A 7,380-nucleotide genomic window follows, 5' to 3' on the forward strand; every position below is an offset into this window, starting at 1 on the left:
TATAACATGATGGAGTTCGAGTTCTCTCCGTCTAGAGAAAAAGGTGTTGTGATGTATTTCTTTCGGTAGTAAGGTGAGAGTTCTGTACTCTTATGAATCCACCTATTTTGATGAGTTGTTTTGTAATTTAAATAGGAATTTTTCCCTTAATGTTTGGTAGCCTCTAGTATTAACTAGAGAGGATTATAATCTCATTTGAATATTGTGAAAGATTTTATGTGGTCAAGGTCTTGTGGTTTTTCTCTCTCTCCTTGAGATTAAGTTTCCATGTTAAATATTGGTGTATTCTTTTGTAGATGATTTGATTTGTTTTTGTGTATTATTTGTTTGTGTATATTTGGTTGTCATTGTGTCTTCATTAGCTTGCACACAAGTGGGAAAGATATTTGCTGTGTAATAATTGAGATCATTGTCACTACCAGTCAAGTTTGCATTGTTTTCTTCTATATTCATTTATTTTGAAATTAAGAACCCCACAGAAATTAGATGAGAAATGAACATCAATTGGTGTGACATGCAGATTCCTTTTCATGCTGCAGCTTAGAAAACCCTCTCCCTCTACTTATTTATTAAAAAACCTTAAAAATCGAGAAGTTTAAGATATATGGAATAGTATGATTTTTTTGTTTTTTTTGTTTTTGTTTTTATAGAGTATATTATGATTCATGAACTCACCCTATATAGTGTACAAAAAGGCTTATTTAAGTTGAGTGGGCCCTTAAAAGACTTAAGCGCGTGAGCACGCACAAAGGTCTTGACTTTGATGACCCAAGAATTTGAGAAGTTGAAACTTGATGAAGGCATGGGTAGAAACCCCCAATATTAGCACACAAAAAAAAATGGTAGAAAGCCCCAAAGCTGTTGGTAGAAGTTCTATGCGCTTGGCTCCAAACCTATACACTCAGTATTAAAATAGAAGAAAGACACACCAAGAAGGTCATTCCGAAGAAGATTTGCTATTTGTGAAATGAAGGTGATATTACCTTTTTATCCTCTCCAATTCCTAAAGTGTGGCAGTGCGGTAATGCTAGGTAGAGATGTCGACACCTGCTGCCACACTTTAGAAATTGGAGAGGATAATAATCCTCTTCCAGCACACCAATGTGTCTAGTGCGTATTTGACGGCTGGGTGGATGACACGCACCTCAAGAACACATTCAGCCGACTGATGCCCGCTGGAGAGGACATTAGTCCCCCTCTTTGGAGTCTTTGCTCATCTTGTCACTTGGTGGGGGAGGGCTAATAAGACCTTATTTCTCAATGGTAATGGGATAACATGAAATTAATTATCTCATGTTGTTTATTTAATTATTTGGAAAAATAGTTATTCGAACATGGTTTGTTATCTCAGGATCGGAGAGGTTGATTTGCTTGGATTAAATCGATATCGGCTGAGACTGATCTTGAATATTGACTGATCCAATAGTGATACACTGGTACAACTCAAAAGTAAAAAAATTTTTAAAAAATCATTTTTCATTAAAAAGCAAGGGTCATTTCAGCTGATCCGGACGAATTCAGGGCAATCTCGGATTCGCGATCCCTATCCCGATCCCCGTATTTAGAGGGTAGGAGAGAGAAAAAAAAAAAAATTAACTCTTATCGCAAGATTCGTTTTAGAAGGCGAGAGACCTTGATGGCTTTGCCTGAAAGTGACAATAGAGTGGGTCTTATACACATGCACCAAAATAATTGAATGAACAAATTTGTGTGGGTAGGTCTTCTTGACTCTTGTCTTAACTTGCCTTGAGCTTTTAGATGGATTTAGCATTCGAATTGGAATCGTTCCCGGCAGATTTTGGTCAGAGATTAAATCGGAATCAGTTTGGATCCACTCCAAATTTGGTGTTATAATGTTCTAACCATAGTTTCCATACAAAGAGATGACACATGTCAACTATTCTTCTGAGAGTGACTTGCGTGGAAGATCAAACGACCAGAGAGGGTCAAGCCGGGCTCAACCGACGGGGTACTCTCAAATGCCTAAGTCAAATTCCTTTGCAGCAGATAAGTTGATTGAGAATAGAGACGGTTGTGGAGAGTCCCAACTTGATAAGTGTTCTAGTAATGGCTGGGTTGGAGATCTCGTCATAGAGTGCTTTAAGGGAAGAACTTCTTTATTAGGAAAGAGTCCTTCTTCGGATAGGATACAACGCAGGTCTGGCTTATTTGTCAGGCAAGCGATTAGATGTTGAGCTGGAACTCCAGGCATCTTGGTATAGATTATCTGAATCCGATGATCAGCTCGGTCTATGGACACGACGTCAACCTATGGGAGTCGTTCTTGTTCAGCTCTAGGGCTGACATCTTGGGGCTGTTAGGTTTATGTATTTGGCGTCGGGTGATTACTCGGCTCAACCCTCGAGCTTTGCTTCGGTTGGTTCCTGGAAACCACGCAATGGGTTGGCTCATAATGCATCGCTCCCTTCCTAGTCTAGGCTCACCTTGTTGCATCGCGATCTTCACAATCATGTGTCCCGACCCGATCCATGTGGTCAAGTTGTGCACATCATTGGTTTGCCTGATAGGGTAACTTTAGTCTCCGATTGTTCAGGTCGGTGGCGCTCCAGATCGGGTTTAGTCCTGTTCCCAATTGCCACGTGCCCTTTTGTGATTAGCGAGTAATATTTTGGCTCATCAAATCGGAATCAGGATTGGCTTTGCCAATTCCAAATCGAGATCAATCGATCCGATCCAGATTCTTGAAACTTAAACCAAACTAATTCGAAGTCTGTCATTGGGGTAGCTGAAGAGGGGTAATTAAAATACTTAATAGGATGGAAGAAAACAATAAAACCAGCTAACTACAATAAAGGACTACAATAATGGATCGATCAAACGCGTCCAACAACCGCCACAATAGAAAATCATAACCCAACAAAAAAAAATTTGTGAAACACAAGATTTTGATTCCTTGGTGGAATCCTCTTGATGAGGCATAAAACACCCCACCTATTAGAGGCTGTCACATGGCCGACCTGACCTCAGTCCGAGAACCGAATTGAGCCGAGCAGAAAACTGGGCCGACCCCATCTCCGATAAAGTCACCTGACAGAGTCAGACTCGCGCAAGCTAGCCGGTGGCTGAGGCCGAGCTTTGCGCCGAGCTCACACAGGTCAGCCATAAACCCCTGACCGAGCTGACTGCCAAGGCCAACCTCTCGGGCCGACCTCCCAGGTCGAGGTGACTGTCAAGGCCGACCGACCAGGCCGACCTCTGAGGTCGAGCCCTCCTCCACAGAAACTACCATAGTGCCCCACAGGGGATCGCGGGGCCACGTCAACACATCCCGAGAATCACGGGATAAGGATCGAGCCACGATCCCAGCGCAATACAAAATCACACTTTACATGGACTCTTACCTTAATAAGAGCCCGACCCCGAAAATAGCTCTCTACTCCGCTCTACGCGAGAGAGCCTTCCAAAAGAAGGACTCCTACCATACTAGGACTCTCCCAACCGCCTCATCTCATCCTCACTCTATAAATACCCAGGTATGGAGCACCATTCCTCATCTTGCTTTTCACTACGCGATTCTGCTGTTGCAATGGTGATCTAACTTTAGCATTGGAGAGTCCTAGGCCGGAGCCACACCGGTTCTCTTGTGCTCATCACTTGGTCTTTGCAGGCTCATCCGTGGGCGAACCAAGCATCGGAGATTTCCACACGCAATAGATTTGGCGCCGTCTGTGGGAACGACATCAGCAGGCCATCGTCGTTTCTACCAACTTCAAGAGCAACAATAATGGTGCACATGAGATCAGGGCAGCATGGCTCGACTTCCCGTATGGACGAGCCACAGCCCGTTGGGCAGACGAGGAGATCACCACCCCCCGAAGCCTCACGGCAGGGGATAAACAGAAGACCCCCTCGGGCAGGGGGTGTGTAGCCCATCACGGGCACCATGATCAGTCCCATTCCCCCACCGGAGGGTGGGAATGGGGGAGGTGTGCTAGCCACAGTCGCGGCTGGCTGGGTACAGGCCTAGCCAAACTTGGGAGGGCTGGGTCTACCAGCGTCGCCGCCCTTACCGGAGAGTTTGGACCCCGAAGCCCCGACAAATAATCGACAAGTTATGGACTTACAGTCGCAGATGCTCCACACCAACGAGATGCTGCGTACCTTCATGAACCAGATGGCCCGAGGCAGGCTGATGGGCCAACCACTGGTCGCGCCCCCTCCAGCCCCGGTCCGCGCAGAGAGAAACTTACAGCAAAATGGTGGTGGCCGAGCCTAGCCGAGCCGCATCCTAACACCCGTCTCATCAAAAGACTCCTCCTCTGCGCCTTAGCAGAGGCGCTCAACGGGATGAGCAAGAGCATCACCGAAGCCCGAGAACAGGGCAGGAAATCGAACCAGCAGGCTCGGTAGCGAGGAGGTCGGTATTTTATGGACGACTTGGAGAGGACGGACAGCCGAGAGAGTCCGAGAACAAGGGAACGAGCCGAATGAAAGACACGCTACGAGACAAGGAGAAGGATCTCATCATACCCCCCGGCGTCAAAGCTCGCCTGCCCGAGAAGAACAACAGGGGAGCCCCCGTGGGTCGAACTTCCAGGAGGAAAGAAGAACAAGCAAGGATGGTGCAGACCGAGCTGACCAGAACGGCAGACCACAACGGGACGACCGAGCCTACCGACCTCGGGTTGAGGAGCCAAATGGTCGACCTAGGCCAAGCGAGCAAAATAATTTGTACCGGGTGGATGAGCCGGTTGGCCGAGCACCTGAAACCGAGCTGGAGAGGCGGATATGAGATTTGGCGGACCAAGTGGAGGGGTTGAAGAAACAAGCGACCCCGGACGCCTATTCGTTGGTCGAGCGTCACCCGTATCCTCCTGAGATCATGACCGCGCCGCTACCGATCGGGTTCAAACCTCCCCCGTTCGATCGATATGACGGGACGACCGACCCGACGGATCACATAAACTACTTTAATGCGATGATGACCATGTACGGGGGAACCAAGATCGTTTCTTGTCGAGCCTTCCCTGCATCCCTCAAAGGCGCGGCGACCTCATGGTTCTCCTGGTTGCCGTCGAACTCCATAACAAGCTTCGCTCAACTCTGTCGAGCCTTCGTCACGCGCTTCTAGAGTAGTATGAAACACAAGAAGTTAACAGTCAACCTCCTCAGCGTGAAGCAAAGGCCCGATGAGTCGATCCGAGCTTTCGTCTCCCGCTTCAATAAGGAATCCTTAACATCAAGGATTTGGATGAGGCCACAGCCTATACGGCTATGAGCAATGGGCTCACCGACATGGACCTCATCAAGGACTTGGCCAGGAAGCCAAGCTCTTGGAGAGGTGTAATGAATTTGTAAATATGGCCGAGGTACTCCAGGCCCGAAAGGGATACGAAGGCTGAGCTGATAAGAAAAGGCCAACAACCGATGACCGCAGGGAAGACAAACGGCCCAGGACGGATCGCCGACCCGAGAGATCAGATCGAGCTCAGAGCCCCAATTATACCCCACTGAATACCTCGCGCAAGGAGATTTTGATGCAAATACAAGACGGTGGGTACATCCGCCTGCCCCGACCTATGCAATCGGGGTCATCTCGGAATCCTAACAAATATTATCAATTCCACAAGGACACCGGCCACAACACCGAGGATTGTTATCAGCTGAAAAGAGAAATCGAAGAGCTGATAAAGGTGAGTCACTTGAAGCGATATGTCAAGGGAGGTCGTGAAGAGTGTGGGGGTCGGCGACCTGAAGAGCGCGAGCAAAGAAGAACCGAGGCAAGGCCTGCAAATAGGCAACCCGAGCGAGATGAAGATAAAGCCCGAGCTGAGAAGAAAGAGGACGGGTCCGGGCCGAGCAGTGACAAGGGAGCTCCCATATACACCATCCTCGGAGGGCCTGGACAAGAGACTACTCGAAAAGTCAAGGCAAACGCACGGTTTGTCGGAGTCGCCGAGATGCTCACCAAGAAGCTCAAGCCAGCGGCGACGATTTCCTTTACTGATGCCGACCTCGAAGGTATAACTTTGCCTCATGACGATGCTTTAGTGGTACAGGTAGAAATTGCAAAGAGACCCGTCCATCGAGTATTGGTCGATACTGGCACATCCGTGGACCTTATGTCGCTAGAAGTGTATCGGCAATTTGGCTTCGGCAATGAAGCGCTCAAGCCGGAGGGCACCTCACTTCATGGGTTCTCCGGAGCTGCCACGACCATTAAGGGTTCTATCGACCTGCTGATCACGATCGGGCAAGCTCCATGCCAGGCGACAATCCAGGTCAAATTCATGGTAGTACGGTCGGTAGTGGCTTTCAACGCCATACTAGGCCGCCCTTCACTGACCGCTCTCCAAGCCATAATCTCCCCGATGCACATGAAGATGAAGTTCCCCACCGAGAACGAAATCGACGAAGTCCGAGGCGACCAGAAGAAGGCACGGGAGTGCCATGCTACTTTTGTCAAGCAAAACAAAGGCAATGTCCGAGGAATGACAATGTGCATCGAACACCTCCCCGGAGATCAGCGGGATGAGCTCATCGAGAGGAGAGGACGACCTGTGGAAGATCTGACCCCGTTCCCCCTCAGCGAAGAGGACCCAACAAAGGTGGTCCAGCTCGGATCATTGCTGAATGAAGATCAGAGGAATCAGCTCAGAATTTTCTTAAGGGCGAACGCCTATGTCTTTGCCTGGTCGGCTGCCGACATGACGGCCATACCCAGGCATATAGCGGAACACCGGCTCCACGTAGATCCAGGTCGAAAACCAATTCGGCAGAAGGGAAGGAACTACGCACTTGATCGACAAACCGCGATCAAAGAAGAGGTGGAAAAGCTCCGCCGATCAGGGTTCATCCGAGAAGAAAAATTCTCAACCTGGTTGGCTAACGTAGTCATGGTCCCCAAGCCGAACGGAAAGTGGAGAATGTGTGTCGACTACACCGACCTCAACAAGGCTTGTCCAAAAGATGAGTACCCACTACCTCGGATCGACCTCTTGATCGACGCCACGGCAGGCCACTAGATGCTGAGTTTCATGGACGCATATTCCGGCTACAACCAAATCATGATGCATGAGGAGGACGAGCCATACACGGCATTCCGAACTGACCAAGAAAACTTTTGCTACAAGGTCATGCCGTTCGGATTGAAAAATTCCGGAGCGACTTACCAGCGGCTCGTGAACTATATGTTCCGCGAGCAGATCGGAAGAAACATGGAAGTCTACGTGGATGACATGTTAGTGAAGAGCTTAAAAACCGAACACCACTTGGCCGACCTGGAAGAAGCCTTTGGCGTATTGAGGAAGAATCAAATGAAGCTGAACCCCGCCAAGTGTGCATTCGGCGTCACCTCGGGAAAGTTCCTCGGCTTCATGGTCTCTGTCAGAGGCATCGAAGCCAATCCGGCAAAAATCA

Source organism: Telopea speciosissima, chromosome 3, assembly GCF_018873765.1.
Source record: "Telopea speciosissima isolate NSW1024214 ecotype Mountain lineage chromosome 3, Tspe_v1, whole genome shotgun sequence".
In the NCBI taxonomy this organism is placed as follows: domain Eukaryota; kingdom Viridiplantae; phylum Streptophyta; class Magnoliopsida; order Proteales; family Proteaceae; genus Telopea; species Telopea speciosissima.